This window comes from Protopterus annectens, chromosome 6.part1, assembly GCF_019279795.1.
Source record: "Protopterus annectens isolate FY-2018-M chromosome 6.part1, PAN1.0, whole genome shotgun sequence".
In the NCBI taxonomy this organism is placed as follows: Eukaryota; Metazoa; Chordata; order Ceratodontiformes; family Protopteridae; genus Protopterus; species Protopterus annectens.
Window position 1 is genome coordinate 472151819 of NC_056738.1, and position 17206 is coordinate 472169024.

Genomic DNA, 17206 nt, shown 5'->3' on the forward strand with positions numbered 1-17206 from the left:
TGGGTACGGCTTTCCATGAGGAAGGAGGAAGGAGGTGAAAGATCTGAAAATATATTTTTAGTTAGGATTTGATGACCCCCCCTGAAAACCACTTCAGTCCATTGGTGCCTCTGCAGTATACTTATTATTTGTTGGAGACATGGTTACCAAGAAATTTACCTCAAGAGTGAAGCTTGATAGGTGAATCTTGGCATCCATGCTGAAAACAGAGAATAAGGAATATGTCTGCTAAGGCCTGATTATAATTCTCTGTATTGCAAAGAGCTTTATTTACTCCATGTACTAGCAGTCACACCTTTCAATGATGCTAAAACACTTAGCATTGTCAAACAGACAGCAGGCAGAGAAGAAATGTCCCCCTGAAGACTGAACAGCTGCAAAAGCTGTAAGACACTACATTCTGCCAAACTTTTGTTTATAAGTGTGGCAGATAAAGTAGCCAACAGCTTTTAAAGTTATGTAACCTTCTACTGCTGTTCTTTGCCTGCCAACACTGCCATCTGTTAATCCCTGTCATGAGACCTGATGTTGACAGTGCTTAGGGGTGTTTATTATAGAGGATTATGATTTGGTCTCTGATCATAACCTGCTTATTTTGTGATCTCAGCATGAATGCCAAGAAGTTCATCTCGAGAGTGAAGCTTGAGAGGTGAACATGGCATCCTTGTTGAGAACGCATGATATTAGGTTATGATCAGTGATGCGATCATAATTTCTTTAGTGCATGGAGCTTTATGTGCTCCATGTACTACTAGTTACAGTAAAACAGAACAAAAGCCAAGTCTTTTATTGGCTTTCAAAGCCATAAAGCGTTTAGTGTTCTCGGTCAGAAAGGGAGTGTGATGCAGTCTGTTACCTTTCATGCTTCTCAGCTGTTGAGATTTTCACAGAACTTCCAGGTTACTGCTTCATATTTTGGACAAACCACTGAGGACTGAACTCATTAAATAATGACATACATTTGAGTTTCAGAATTGGTATCCTTTGGAAAATACAAGTGAACACACATCCTGTTATTCCAGCTAGTTGCTAAGTTTATTGGAGAAAAGGACACCTTATTCATGTGGACAGTAGGTTGAAACAAATATTTTGTTCTGGCGCTATAATTTTCTGATGAGTACTGGCAGATTTGCTGTCTAGCACAGGACCCAACCTTAACAACTTTAGCAGGCATGCTTAACATTTGTTCAGGTCTGCTGTTGTGCACTTTAGCACTGGACTGTTTTTTTTTTTTTTCTAAATATTGAAGCATCAATACTGCTCCAAACACTAAAATAGCTTACTGACATCAGAAAGGTGCTTAACAAGCTTGCCCCTTTCCTGTTTTTCGGTGTGCAATTTCACCATTCCATTATCTACATACTGCACTTATTTTTGCTTAGATCATGTATTAATGATGTAACAGGTAAAAAAAAGGCAATATTGGATTACTGCATATGAATTTCTTCAGCTTTTAATGTGTTTCATTTTACTCTACTCTGTGTATATTCCTACATATGTACTTATTTCTGTGGCCATATAAATTATATTTATAATGCACGTTTTATTATATTTTTTGAATGTTTTAAGCTTTATCCTGGAGTTCTACTGTAAATAGCTTGTGCCCAAATAGACTTCTTATTCAACAAACAAACATGTATGTGGAATTCAGAAAAAACATTTAAATAGACCTGCAACACACAGCCATAATAACAGTCTTACTTTAAGCACTGACAAGTATCTCATATGCAGAGTCAGTTAATACAGCTCTTCTTTTAAAGCCAAGCTTAATTAAAAAAAGAAGTGTATAGCTTACTTTTTTAAGAAATGAAGTGTAATTTAAAACTGAAGTCATTGTGTCTGTTTATAAGGTTGGCTACCATTTCTGGCCATTAAATGTATCTGTGGTGGTGATTAACAGGTGTTTCTGTATTATCAGTGGAGTAAATGCAGCCTTGTGTATGTGACAGAAATGATGACAAAATGGATCCACATTAAATTGTTGTGGTTAAACTTACAAGCCATGACTGACATGCATCCTATATTGAATCCAGTGTTTTAGGAACTCTTCTGAAAGCAATCAGGACAAGTATAACCAAAAATAAATAAAAAAAAGTAGTAAAGCGGACTTCAGCAACAAATTAGACTGCACCTATGGTTTACCTCTAAAATTACAGGGTAAGACTTGTTCACTATTTCAAGGAGTCTCATTGCATAGGTATGAGTGTGTTTATAGCACAGCAGGTCTATTTCAGTATGTAAATAGCTTTTCATTTTCAATAAACGAGAAACAGTTTTTTTAAATTAACCATAGAAATGTTATTCAAATATTTGTGCAATTCTTTAACAATAAAACAAATCCATAGACATCTAAAACAAGAATGCAACATAAACTATATAAAGTTTAATCTGGGAAAAATAATAAATGAAACTGGGTTTGCATGGATGATCTAACACATAGTGATCAGGATTAACAGAAGTGAATATGTGTATATACTTGCATAGTTGTTTTACCTTCCTTTTTATTAGAACTAGAAAATATGACTGTAGGCCCAAACTGATCCTAACTCCATGGCAGGGGTGGAAAACAGGGTACTATTTCAGTTGGCAGATGTGTGTGTAGGTATGTCTATGGAAGTCTATGTGTGCAAATGAAGAGAAAAATGAACACAAGAAGTCAGTTGCTTTTCTAGCTATTTTATACCATGTTAAAAAATAGATTCTTTAAATAATTCTACATATTATAGTGTTATTTTGAATATGGCTAGAAAAGGCAATGTCTTGGGGTCTGCCATCTCAAAAGTTTAATACTTAATTGCTAGAGTGTTTGTTTACAGTTACATGGATTAAGGAAGTAACTGTTCTTCCAAGAGCCAATGGCATTAATAAAAGATACAAAACAATCAATCAAAAGCAAATTACAGAGTGATATCATCAAACACTACAGATGATAGACAAACAAGCAATATATATTAATCTATATATATATATATATATATATATATATATATAGAGAGAGAGAGAGAGAGTTCTACTTTCAAATGTCAAACTACCACAATGTCGAACTACAAAATCTTGAGACAACAAACTTGAATATTCAGAACACTGAAACCTTAAAACATCAAGGATTACTGTACCAACATCTAGAATATTGAATGTAAAGCCATGTAGAATGGTACATTGCCCAATAATTAATTTAGTGCAATCTCAGAGTTGGTATATTTAATGTGCAGGGTTTGTAGGGGTGTGGGGGTGCAGAGGGCATAGCCCCCTGCAAAAACATAAAAGAAAGTAAGATGTCTGAGTTAATTTTCAAATCACTAAGGATATTTATGTAGACATTAGGTATATAGCTACAGTAGTAGTGTTTGTTCACATCTACATGTCTTTCTTCTTTATATTTTAAAAAACAACACTTACTTCTGTTTTAGGTAATGCAGTCCCATAATGGCTTAGTGCAGGTCCTAGGAGTTTGTACGTAATGTGCATGATGTTGGTTAAGCTAGTTTTGAGGATATTTAAAGGGATAGAGAGTTATGTTCAATAAAGTGAATGTTGATGTTTTATAGTTTAAGTGTTCTGAATATTCAAGTTTGTCATTTGAGATTTTGCAATTCGACATTGTGGTAGTTCGACATTTGAAAGTAGAATCATATATATATATATATATATATATATATATATATGTACATATAAACAAAAGACAGTGATTAACAATACAGGGTGGGTAAACCTAAAGAAAAGTCTTAGGTCTCTGCTAAGATTCAGATCAGCACTTCCTGAGAAAAGTTTTTTTAACACAACCTTTGCATTTGAGATGTCTTGTTAAAAGAAGAAAAAAATCAAGTACTGTATAGTAAGTTCTCACGGTATGGGTTTTAGAGTTACATGATTCACAAAAAGCTGAGCATGGAGAATAACTGACTGTACAGGCTGTGGTGCTTTTGTTTGGGACACTCAGGTTTTTGAACTGCTTGATAGAACAAAATGCATAGCTAGTTAGATAAGCATATCAATGAATTCAGTAATGCCGCTATTGTCAGACTTCTTTTCTTTTTTTTCATGCATTCACAGAAGGACATATATGAGACAGTTTTGGCCATTAAAGAAGCAGTCCATTACCTAAAGGTGTACTGCTGTGGAAACTGTTATTAGAATGTTATAGTACTGTCAGAACACTTCAGGAAAGGATTAACTGATAATGTACAGTATAAATAATTAACATAACTAGTTGAGGTTGGAGCAAAAGCTAGAAATAATGTGAAAGTGGTGATGAGTGTATGTCAGCTAAGCAGTAGAAAAAAATGTACTACAAAGCTGTGCAGCATGTGCTGTGTTTGAAGAAGAGAATTAGATATTTCCAGTAGCAAACTAAATGCTCTTTATTAAACTTTGCTGGTTTATTAATGTACTTCATCCTACACAGTACATTGCAGGCTCATTAATATATGTTCTCACATGCATTAAGTTATTAAATTATTAATAGACTTATTCCTCTGTATATTTTTGATATCTTGCTAATGAAGTCTGGGTTCCATGTCTGCAGCTTAACATCTTTGTGATTTGATATTTAATGGTGTCACTAACCCCCGATGCCTCATGTGCCATACCTATGTTAGCAAGCTAACTGATGAAAGCACTCTGATTTATGTGGCAGAGGCTGTGTATTTTCATTTTATGTGGGTGCTTAGCCATACCACTAAACACAGAATGGATCATGGCTGTTCCATGTGTATTTGAATAAGCACACTTTTATTTTCACAATTAGTAGAGCTGAACACTTAATCAGTGCATGTGGTTGACCTCTCTCTTTAACAATTTGCTGAGTAGTCAAATGAAATATATTTATTGAGTTCTAAAAGATTAAAGACAGGCCAAATTTTCAAATAAGGCAGGATATCCAAGCAATACTGTGGGTTAATGCTAAGATCCCTGTCTCAAAGCTTCAGGGTCTGGGTTACAATTTTGTAGTATTTTGATGTTTTACCATGTATGTTTGTAAGGGTGTGCCACAGTTTCCTCACAAATACATATGGGTTGACTGACAGGGTCTATATTAAATTATCGAATGGAACGAATGTTGAACGACCAAAATATCGAAAGTGCTGTTCAGATTACTTGGTTTTGTGGGGGGCTGCACCCACCACACCCTCCGCTAATTATATATGCCAACTCCGAGATCACACTACAGTGAGGAAAGGGCAAAATTCCTGATCTTCACTGCACCCCAATCCCACAAACCAGAACTCAATGAATGGCACTTTCGATATTTCGGCTGTTTGACATTCATTCCGTTCGATAATTTAATATAGACCCGACTGACAATACTACATCTGTCTACCTATTTTATTTGTCCTTGCCCTTGGGACAAGAAAAAGGTTCTCTGATTAGCCCACTTTCCTGGTTAAACAATTGATAAATGAATATGATGGCAGAAGACATAGCTGACTGCAGCCCTTTGAAACAACTATATCCACTGCATGAAAACAGGGCAACTCATACTGAAAATCTACTCATGAGTTCACAGGCTCATACTAGGTTATAAGTCTGCAGATTATTACAAACCTAGTTAATAACTAGTGGTCAGAATCAAACCCTTTACTTTGTATTTTTGAGGTTAGAGCCTTAACCATTATACCAACTCTCTTCTCCACTTACATTTGTCATGGGTTAATAAAGTCCAGTACAAATTAACTATATCCTATAGACAGAGGTTTGATTCTAACATTCTCCTTTATATTTTGTTATCTGGGCAAGATTTCCCATGTAGGTAAATACTGGTGTCTAGATGACTTTACCTAATTAGAAAAATGCGTGAAAAAAGGTAAACATATTAAATAAAAATAGATGCACTGTGTGATGTTTTTAACATAACACAAGGAGCTAAAAGAGCAAGTGTGATAAACTGGAATCATTTCATGAAACACTGTTTGCCCTTGCAGGAACTAGTACAGTTACATTGTTGTTGTGCTAAAGGTATTTCACTCTTCTTCGTTATGATCATGGCACTTATTCTGTTTTACAAAGGGATACAACTAGCTGCAGAAACAAAAATAGAAAGAATTCATAGCTTACTGCAGCTTCTAAATTACAGACAGTCCAAAAAAAAAAAAAAAAACAAGAAATAGCTGTAGTATAATTTTTTAGGAATCACTGTTTTTATAGTGCTGTATCTAATTAAAACAAACATTTACCAAGGAGCCATGAGATGCCAACAAAAAGAGTTTATCCTAAACACGGTGAAAGTATATCCTAATCATGTCAGAGGCTCTCCAAAGTAAAGGTACACAGACATTTACCAAAGAGATTCTAGATTCCTGCCTGCTAACCCTTCTAAACAAGATCAGATGTAATCAGATTAAGGCAGCTTCAGGTCTCTTCTTAGTGTGGTTTCATATTTTTTATGTTCTGAATAGCCAAGGGACTGACTAAGTGCTTCATCTTCTCTGATTGGATTTGTCTGGGTGTTTCAGAATTTTTTTTTTGAATAATTTTTTATTTAATTTTTATTTGCTTTCCTTACAGGCTGACTGACTGACTTTTGGCTTGATCCTTCTGAATGGTGAAGTCCTCCAGCGGTTAGTTTTCCTCTGATTGGCCATATGCTATGCATTGTACTGGTCCAGATTGGCTGTACTACACAGAGGGCTGGGCTGCCTGTCTCAGTGCAGTGTGATACTGCTTTTCTCTGTGTGTTTTCTTTCTGTCTCTTGCACTGAAGGCAGGTCTTGCTGCGTGTGTGGGACGCTTCCCCTCAGGCTCTCCCTGTTTTCCCTGTTGACCCTCCTTCCTCCCTCCCGGACTGACCCACTTCAACCCAGACTGACCCAGACCCCTACTTTCAGAACTGGACATTATATAGGGCCTTCTACATCCCTGCGCTAGCTGTGGGATAGGTGAGTCTATAGTCTTTTTGAAATCCTTTTAAAGCTATTCCTTTTGTATATACTATGGAATTGATAGCAATATGTCATTAATAATACTGAATATGACTTGATAGTATATGTTTAGACTCTTCCTTTCCAAAGTGGATAATATGTGAACATCCTGCGCTTTACTGTTATTGAAGGAACAACATTAGTTGTGTGAGACTGGATACCTCTGCATACTACAGGTCCTGACAACATGAATAGTTTAAGAATACAAACTTTGCTGATATACTGGGATTCTGTCAGCTTCAAAGGCAAAAATGTTTGCTGGTTTTGATACTTTTTTGTACCTGCAGTGGTGATATCAGACGCTGTCCTTTTTATTTATTTATTCATTTGCTTACTTGTTGATATAATGGTCATGCTGGGCACAGGAAATTGTGCCTTTTTATGGTGGTGGAGAAATAGATAGCAAAGAAAAACAAGCAGCAACAGAACAGATATTGTAGCTAAGAGATAGTTATCTATATTACATTAACATTGCCATTGAAACTGTAAGTGGGTTACTGGAGTCTTAAGTGGCAGCTACGGGGTGCACAGCTGTAGAGATGCTGGAGAGGATGCATTTTTCTCTAAGTGGAAGCCAGCTAGGCTGACAGATCAATAGTTAACACTAGATGAAAGATAAAGCACATCCTGATGGACTGTGCTGTCAGCTTGGCTGAGTGCATAATGTGTGTGTGTGTGTGTGTGTGTGTGTGTGTGTGTGTGTGTGTGTGTGTGTGTGTGTGTGTGTGTGTGTGTGTGTGTGTGTGTGTGTGTGTGTGTGTGTGTGTGTGTCTGTGTGTGTGTGTGTGTGTGTGCACACGCATATGCTCCTATATTGAGCACACACACACACACACACACACACACACACACACACACACACACACACACACACACACACACACACACACAAATGCTTAGAAATATATGCCTGTGAAAATAGGAAATTCTGAAGCTGGAATAACTTATTAAATCATGTGTACTGAAGCTCCTTAAAGGGGCCCGCACTATTAGCTGATTATGTCAGGTTGTAGAATGCTGCTTGATAAATAGATATACAATCAAATGTGCGCAGGTGTGCATACACCAATTTACATTAATTTGAAAAAATATACTGCAAGATCCTCATTTGTTGGGACTCCTGTACCTTAGTTATACAGTAAAATTTTTGTATGCCTTGTTTATTCATGCATATCTTACTATGACAGAAGCAGGGCAGATTTAGTTTAGTGCTTTCAAACTTTGCCTTGGACTGTCTTGTTTTCATTTGGATTTTTGTTTACTACATGCTTGAAAATGGTTTGATTTTGGTTACTGTGACAGAAGAAAAGAATTACATTACTTACATTACTTAATGAAAACCTATTTGTATAGATTGTTTTCAGTGTACTCTGATGACTGCAGTAAATACACTTGGCAACATTATGCCATCGTAAAGAAGCATGCACATCTCTTAAAAGTTAGTTTAGCATTTTATAAGCCTGTGGCGTGTGCTTATGAGCCACTAGGAATGTAACGCGTTTTGACTGGTACTATAAAATTAAGAAGGCAGCACATACTTGAGTTCTTATATTTTGCAAGTCTACTACTGCCTCTGTGTGTTTATGTAGGAAAGCATGTTCACACATTACAGTACAATATAAATGAAAGTAAACAGCAACATTTTTGTTTCATGTAACGACAGGAAGATTTAGATTTTCGAGGGATTAAATAAACTAAATTCCGCAAGATCATTTTTTTTGTTTTTAGAATGATGCCATTAAATCATTGATTTTATGTGGGATCGATTAACAAGGGTCAGTGCTATAATTACAGAGTGCATATATTTGTTTTCGTTTGTGCAGTTCTGTTTTTATTGTTGTGAAGAAATGCATTTGGAGCATGACAGTTTACCTGTTTGCTCACGTTTATTATTTTAAATGAGCTGCTTCAATAAGCAGTCCGTCTTGGGGAAGAATTGAAAGTTGTCGATTTATATTTCTTCTTTGGTCATACATCAGAGTTACTGTTTTTCAACCACAACTAGTTTTTGGATTGCTTTAAATTCTAAACAATGAGTTGCGAGGTCATAAAATTGATTAGGACCGAAATGGACAGAAAAGAAAATGTAAGTTTGAGCATGTAGTATATCTGTCATAGAAGTATTTAGAAACAGTTTCACATTTGAGTTAATACTGAACTGTGCATTTCAACTATAGAATGTAGAAGAACATTTAGAAAAACAGTCTATGAATATAATCCCACTTTGAGCTGAGAAGTGGGACCTTACATTTGTTCTCTTATAAGTGGAGAAAAATCAAGGCAGAGGCTGAAATGAGACTTTAAGATCATTTTATTGACAGGATTACATTGCAAATGAGTTGTTTTTCCAAATGAAAAATGTGACACAAAAGCTGTCGAACAAGCTTTACAAATTTCAAAACTGCAGTGTAATTAAATCATTTTTTCTGCTAAATGAAGGGCAATCAATAACTGAATTTTGTTGCTGATCATGAGACATCCAAGTTAATATACCAGGATTTTACTCCTAAAACAGAACACTGTTTAGAATTTTACCGTGAGGAAATGCAGAGCTGAAATTAATTGGCAAGCTTGGGTGCATCATTATCCTCACTGCTTTAGCACAGGTTTGAAGAGTTCGCATGTTGTTTGCATGTTGTTTGCATGCAGTGTATGACTAGATCTGTAAACAACAAATGAGAAATGAGTATCTACAGTGAGTAGAACATTTTATTTCTAGACGAGTACAGGTTCAAATACTTCTAAATAGGTATGTATTCTAGAAAACTCCTCCAGCTGAATATGAAATTATTGTATCTCAGAAATGTGTTGCTATTCTAGATGATGTTACAACTCAAAAGACCGACATAGCCCTTTTGAAGTATCTAATAACACTGTAAGGACCAATGATTGGAGAATAAGAAATGAATTTAAAGAAAATGTAGCAAACACATGTTCAAGAACTCAGCAGTAAAACATAACTAAGAATCCAAAAAGCATATTCAAGGACAACAAACAACTCTAAAAAAGAAAAAAAACCCCAAAAAAACAAACAAAAAAAAAAAACGCCAGAATCTTTTATAGAGGAAACATAACCAAAAGCACTGAAAAAGAGAAATATGGATAAGTACTCCAAACAAAAGAACACATATCAAACGCAAACCCCAGCAGGGAAAGATAAACAACAACCATACAACCACAGAGAGAAATCAAAGACAAGGTACCTATGAGGGGAATGTAGTCCAAAATACACTCATAAAAATGTAGTCAGAAACTCTACTGGGAAATGTAATTGAGTGAACACTTAACACATAAACCTAGAAAACAACCAAAATATAAAACAGTAAGTTCTGTTTAAGAACACTGAGTTCAAGAAACCTGGGTCACACAGTTCTGAAAAAAAGTATTTCAATGCATTTGCTTCAAAGTGCATACACCATAAGGGAAAATATGGTAAACAGAGGAATTCAAAAAACAGGAGTATCCCAAAGACAGAATACAATCTAACTAATGTACCACAACTTAAAGGTCACATGTAAAAAAAAAAAACTGATGTAAAAGTGATCCATATTTATCTAGACGACAAGCAACTATGTTTCTCTGATCTGAAGTACCTCTGACACCTTTGTGTAAGGATCAGCTATGAAAAGTGAAGACTTACGTGGTGTCCTTTTCTCCAGGGCATTATGACCTCTGATTTAGAAAAAAATAGATACCCAATTACGTCCTACAAACATAAAGCAGCAATACTGAATGTTGAGAGTGGATGTGTTTTTCATGCAAGTCGTTTTGGTGTTTTGTGATTCAGTGTGGTCTGACATTTCAAAGATCAACAATTGAAACTAGAAGTTAAAAGCTTAACCTTGAATGATTTTAAAGAAAAATAACAGCCTTGGTGGTGAGACACAACCTCAATCCCCAGTAAGAAAACAAAATTAATACCCCAAAGGGGAAATGTTGGGGAAACATTTCTAGTAACCAATGAGGGAAATATCTGGCTGAATAATGAAAATACTTAATACTACTACTGCTAATAATAATAATGGAAACCAAAAGTGATTAAATAATAACTGCAATAATATATAATATAAGCTGTGACAAAGCTTACAGTAACAGTTACCATTATCCACAACAATTACATTCCAAACAGTATATATTTCTTGTTACTTGTGAAGTGAAGGCTGACTGCATCTTCTACCTAACAATACCTTTGTGCTGCTTTGCTTAGTGAGAAGTATAAAGTAAAATGCTTTTTCTTTCACTTTTTCAAGAAATCTTACTCTTTTTATACACTGGAACTGTAGATTCTTATCCTTCTTAAGCTGGTGAACATCTGTATACATGAGACCTTTTTTATTTTACATTATACAGTAAGTGCAGAGGAAGTTTTATTTTAGTGTGGTGTTGGAGAATGGCAGCATCATTTAGTCAGAAGCCTGCATTTTTTCTAAAACAGGTGTCACACACCAAAAGTGGAAAACAGCACTGCATGATATATGAAACATACTGCAGCACCTTTTTAGTTATGATAGAAAGCTATAGCTAGCAGAGTGAATAACTACCATCAACCATTATGAAACTGTATAATTATTCCATTTCTATTCAGCACTTTTTCTGATTAAAGAGCAAGGGACTTGCCAAGGTTAATGAAGCTACTGGGACCTTGCCACATCACAGGCAGAAAGATAAATTTGTCTCCTGTTTTTATATATTCTGGATGTTAATAAAGCTTGATTGCCAATTTGCAACTTTTGCAGCATTTCTGAAGTTGCGCAGCCTTCACAATCCACTCCCCATGCTCACATACTGATAACATGGTTATTTAAGAATGTAGGGAACACGCTTTCTAAACTTCTGTGGCACCATTTTACAGTGCAACTATTTCAGTGGATATAGGCCAAAACTGCTTAAAGTCTGCTAATAGCTTCTTACTTAATTTAGTCTTTATATTTTGGTAATCACATTAAACCCATGGAATTTAGATTCTTTTGAAGTAATGGGTAGGGAGGTGCACTCCAGACAACTACTGATGGGTTAGTTAAACACATTATTGATAACAAAGAAGGTAACTTGTTTATAAATTGACAAATCATCATAAGAAAGAATAAAAATAAGCTAATAGAGAAAACACAAATACTATAAGTAAAAATACATATACACACAACAGTACAACAGGTACTTTACACAAATACACAGTGTTATTAATTCATATGGAATATGATTATCAGAGAATAGCATGCAATGATATCTCCACCACCTGTTATAGTCATTAGAGATCCTTAATGTGGAAGAGCTGTAACAGACCCCCAGATTCACTATCCTTCCATGCAGGATGGCAGAGCGACATGCATATTAATGAAGACACACTGTCTGAGCTCCTAACAGACATGGGGCATGTACAAGTGCAGGGGGTATGTCTGAGAGCAGAGCTATCAGAATATACACACCCCTGCAATGAAGAACAGCAGTGTATGAATAAGTATGAGCGAGACCGCTCATAGGTGTTCACATACCCCCAGTAACACCCCCCCAAGTTTACAAGAGCAATAGTTAAAACATTAAATATAAAGAAGTGTTTTTTTAATAAAATAGATTAAATTTAACCATAGGTGTGCGGGTTTGTCCATCGCTTAGCTACGGTTAATGCAGCTTAAATGGCACAAGAGTATAAAAAGCAAGATATATGCAAATGAAGCAGTACAGCAATAGTGTAGGGGGCAGAGCATTCGCCTTATGAGCAGTCATTCCCGGTTCAAGTTCCATTCCAATACAATTCATTTTCCATGTCAAATCACTTTATGATCCATTGATTTTGTTGCATAACCTACGACATAACATATATTTGTGAAATGGAATACTGCATTAAATGCAGATGTGAGGTATCATTGTCATAATGTTGTAAAGTCCACAGATAATCACAAGTGCCCCATACAGCATATATACACAGGAATCAGGGATACAAATGGAAGGTAAAATGTGTAATGACTGATAAATCCATACAGTTTCCAAATCCGCCACCTTCTCAAGAACCATTAGACATTACTGTCTAAATTAGTGCAGTGGTAAGCGGGAGTACACAGTAGTAAGCAAAAGTAAGCATACTGAAGCAGTAGTAAGTAGGCTTAAACCCATTTGCACAGGGGTAATCAATGCACACACAGGTTAAGCAATATTGAAGCTAACACTCTGTAAGCATATTTAACCAGACGTTAGCATTGCTTACCTTCGCGCAAACCTGCACAAACCCACTTACAATTGCTTAAAAGTGCCTTAATCAATCTGTATGCATCAGCTGCTGTTCCAACCAGAAACAAAATAAACACCCTTTGCAGGTCTTGAACCCAGGACCCTGTACACTATAGCTGCAGTAATTAACCACTAAGCCATCACAGCAGTACATAAGATTGAGGTATCACCAAACAGATCCTCACTACAGGAAATACAAACTGAACATGTGAAAGGAATCTATATACAGTTTTATATTGTATAATCTACTACTGAACATGAACACTGAGTACTGCATTAAGCCCAGATGTGAGGTGTCATTGTAATAAAGTGTTGAAATCCCCTAATAAACACAAGGACCCCATACAGTGTACATACACATGAATCATGGATACCCAACACATATATAACATGTAATGAATAATAAATCAACGACACAATGCAAATATAATGCAAATTAAATATTAAGCAATGCTAAGCATTGCACAGCCCAGGTTAGTAGGTATAAGCAATGTGAAGGCCAGCTAACTCAGTCTGCCCATTGGTATACCACTTTAAACAATGCCAACCTTAGGTAAGCAAGTTTGCCCATAGCTTAGCATTTTCAAAACCATCCAATCATGGCAAAGTGCAGGAAATTTGCCCTATTTAAAACCAACAGGCAGGAATACATCTCATAACTGGTTGTAGCTTCCCCTTGTAGGCACTATGTCTGGAATGGGAGAGGATGTGTGCTTTCGGGTGCAGTGCTGGGGTATCCAGGAGTCCAGAGTCATGGCAGGACTCCTTGTGAAAGACCATGACCAGAGACTGCTGCAGGGCCAGTAGCAGGGTTCCCAATACAAAGTGGAAGCCTGGGACTGTCTCACCCGTGACCTCACCAGTGCCACTGGCATACCCCAAACTGGTGAGCAGGTCAGGCATTACTATTCCGACCTGAAGTGGAGAAAGGGGGATCTCTTGGATCAGTGGATCCAAGAGGCTAGGAGGACAGGGGATGTCCCAGCCGTGTGTAAGTATCAGTCCACTACCTGTTTAATAATTGCCAGCTCATGTATATTATGTATAGGTATGGCTAAATATTCCTCTTATGTCTTTCACAGTGGCAGGTGAGCGGGCTGCAAACCAGGAAGCCCATGGCTGTAAACTGCAGAGTCTCATATAGGTTGTATGTAAATAAAAGCATAATAGCCTGACAATTAAGGTCTAACTGCTGGACTGCATGTGTTCACTCTGGTATCATATGATAATGTAGAGTTGCAATCACTTAATACTACTGTTGTAGTAAGCACTGTTACTCACACTGTGCTACATAAATAAATTGTGTAGGAATGTCTGTATATGGCTGTTATAATCCCAAGAAGTCAGATAGTACAACTGAGAGAGAGACTTAGACAGAAAACACTAAAATGACAGACAACAAAATCCAAATCGCACACTCAACTGTGACATGAACTGCTGTATTTTTTCCACACAAGGCCATGGCTTGAATCCTGGGAGTGGTAGTAGGCTGTATGCAGAAGCATACCCCACAAGTGTACAGAAATGTCTAGAATCTCCAGTAAATTGGCCCATAGCTGCTGCCTGTCACCCTGTCCCCCTGGCAAATCAGTGGGATGATCCCAGACATTTAGGCAGCAAACAAGACATACAACTAATTCTCAGACATCTATAACAACAAACCTGTCACTCTAGCAACCCCCCAAAATGTTATGAGAGTAAGTAGCCAAGTATTTCCCATCTCCACCCCCATGTTGTCAAGCTGTGATCAGAGTGTGTACAGTAACAGAGTGAGATGTATGTGCATAATACTAATGTGGAAACTGGTAATTTGTGTGGCAACATGGAGGTAGTGCTAACAAATATTGCTCCCACAGGTCTGTCAGAAACAACCATTGTTCCTATAAATAAAAAATGATATCCTGTACTGGTACTGTTTACTCTGGTATAGTATGGCATTGTTAGTTTGCAGTTGCTCAGGATAATAAGGTATTACTTATCACTGTCACCCACACTGTACTACATAATACAACTGTCTAGGAAATCCTGTATAAGAGTGTTGTAATTACAAGGTCAGAATGTAAAACCACAGGAGAATTATAGCCACAAATCAGACAAGAGATACACAGCAATACCTAAATAGCACACTCAACTGTGATGGACAGTGTTTTATTTTAGCAGACACAGCCATGGTTCCAATCTTGGGAGCGGCAGTAAGCTGTATGCAGAATCATACCCCACAAGTGTACAGAAATGCCCAGAATGTCCAGTTATTAGGCCCATATCTGCTGGCTGTTACCCTGCCCCCCTGCCATATCAGTGTGCTAATTTCTGACATGTAGGCAGCATTTCATGTCATATAACTGACTGTCAGACCTATACATATTTGGAAAATGCCAACTAAAACAAACCTGTCATTGTACAAGTCACTAAAGGTTTAAGAGGGAAATAGTTGAAATATGTCCCGGTTCACCTGCATGTGGTAAAGACATGTCCAGAGTGTGTGCAAAAAGAGATGGACAGGTATGTGCATAACATCAACCTGGAATCGGGGAGGAAACAGATAGTGTTAACAAACAATACCTCCACAGGTATACCAGGTAAGAGGTGTATACTACAGATAAAATCAGTTAATGTATATAGTTGTCGACAGCCATACCACTGTCCAAACTAAGGCAATAGGGTAGTGTACTAATACTTGTAAAGAACAGATCACAGCACTGACGAGAAAAGTAATGCAAACTACAGGAATATACTAGTTGTTAATTGACATCTCCCCCCCCATATCTGCAACAATAAACTAAATACACAACTCAACTGGTATGTACTGACTTAACTACTCTTGGGACATATGTCCTGTTGTTTGATAATTATTTAAATTTTTTTCTATGCATGTGCAATGTTGAAATACTCCCACATTGGTGGAATGCTGCCATCAATGTACCTACATGCTGTTGTAATGACCACTGTGGTCTCATATATGCATGTGTTCTGTTTGCTTTGCAACTGTTCCATATCTGGTATGTGGGTTAATGGGAATATCTATGCATACTATTATACCTAATCCTGGAATGTACAAAACAAAATCCACAGCAGCTTCCAAATAAAACTTGTAAGCCACAAAATGAAGCAGCTTTTCAGGCAAAGCAATAAAGCCCTGAGCAGGGCAAGCTTAGAAAATTGTGAAAAAACCCCACAGATGGCTCAGCACACTTCAGTTCACTTTATTCTGTGGAATAAAGTGAAGTGAAGTGTTCTGAGCCATCTGTGGGTTTTTTTCACAATTTTCTAAGCTTGCCCTGCTCAGGGCTTTATTGTTTTGCCTGAAAAGCTGCTTCATTTTGTGGAGTATAATCCTGGAATGTGTTGACTATTACTAACCCACATATGTTGATAAAATTTAAACACCATAGCACTCCCAGTGCACCCACCTGTCCCACCTTAGCTGGCTGTGGCACCAGGCACCAGCATATATGGGGCCCAACCTGGGACCTCCTTGTCAGTTGGTCCTGCACCACCTTCGGGAACAGGTGCACCCATCACCAGGTCTGGGTCATGGTGCATAGCGAGCTCTGCAGGGAGGTCGGATATCTGCTACACCAGCTTGAAGGCCATGTGTCGCAGCTAGAGGGTTGGTCTGGCCCTCCTACTCACCCCCCAGCAGAGCCACCTTTGGGGCTGTGAAGGTGTAGTGGTGACTGCCCATTGGTGGGAACCTCAGTCCCACAGTTTCCACTAGGGGGCTCATGGGCTTCTGATATCCCAACATCCCTTCCTATCAAGGTGTTTACCCCCACATGTGTCATATACCACCCCTGTATGTGTCTTGTTTGTCTTGTCTATTAACCTACCCAACCTACCTCCCCAAATGTACCTACCATTCCTTCCCCAACATCCCACTCTCACTTGAAAAAAAAGGGCGATCTGCTCCCAAAAAAAAAAATCTCGCCCCATACATAGCTGCCCATTTTGCACATGTGTCCACTGGACACGTAATCTGGTCTCACTGGCTTAACAACATATTGTTGTTGCCCTTACCCCTCTCTCAGGGGTATGAGTGTCCAAATCTATGTCCAAATTCAGTG

The 17206-nt window shown here is 37.4% G+C and overlaps 1 protein-coding gene across 12 annotated transcripts in view; it reads left to right on the forward strand.

The window, feature by feature from the left end:
* Positions 1–6642: 6642 nt before the first annotated feature.
* PCBP3 (poly(rC) binding protein 3) overlaps positions 6643–17206 on the forward strand; it is a 964963-nt gene continuing 954399 nt past the window's right edge. For 10 of the 12 annotated variants that reach the window (XM_044075910.1, XM_044075913.1, XM_044075912.1 and 7 more), the window contains exon 1: positions 6644–6875. The gene's annotated coding sequence lies outside the window, so the exon portion shown is untranslated. Of the gene's footprint in view, positions 6876–17206 lie in introns of all 12 variants that reach the window. The other 2 variants (XM_044075918.1, XM_044075919.1) reach the window with 1 other exon arrangement.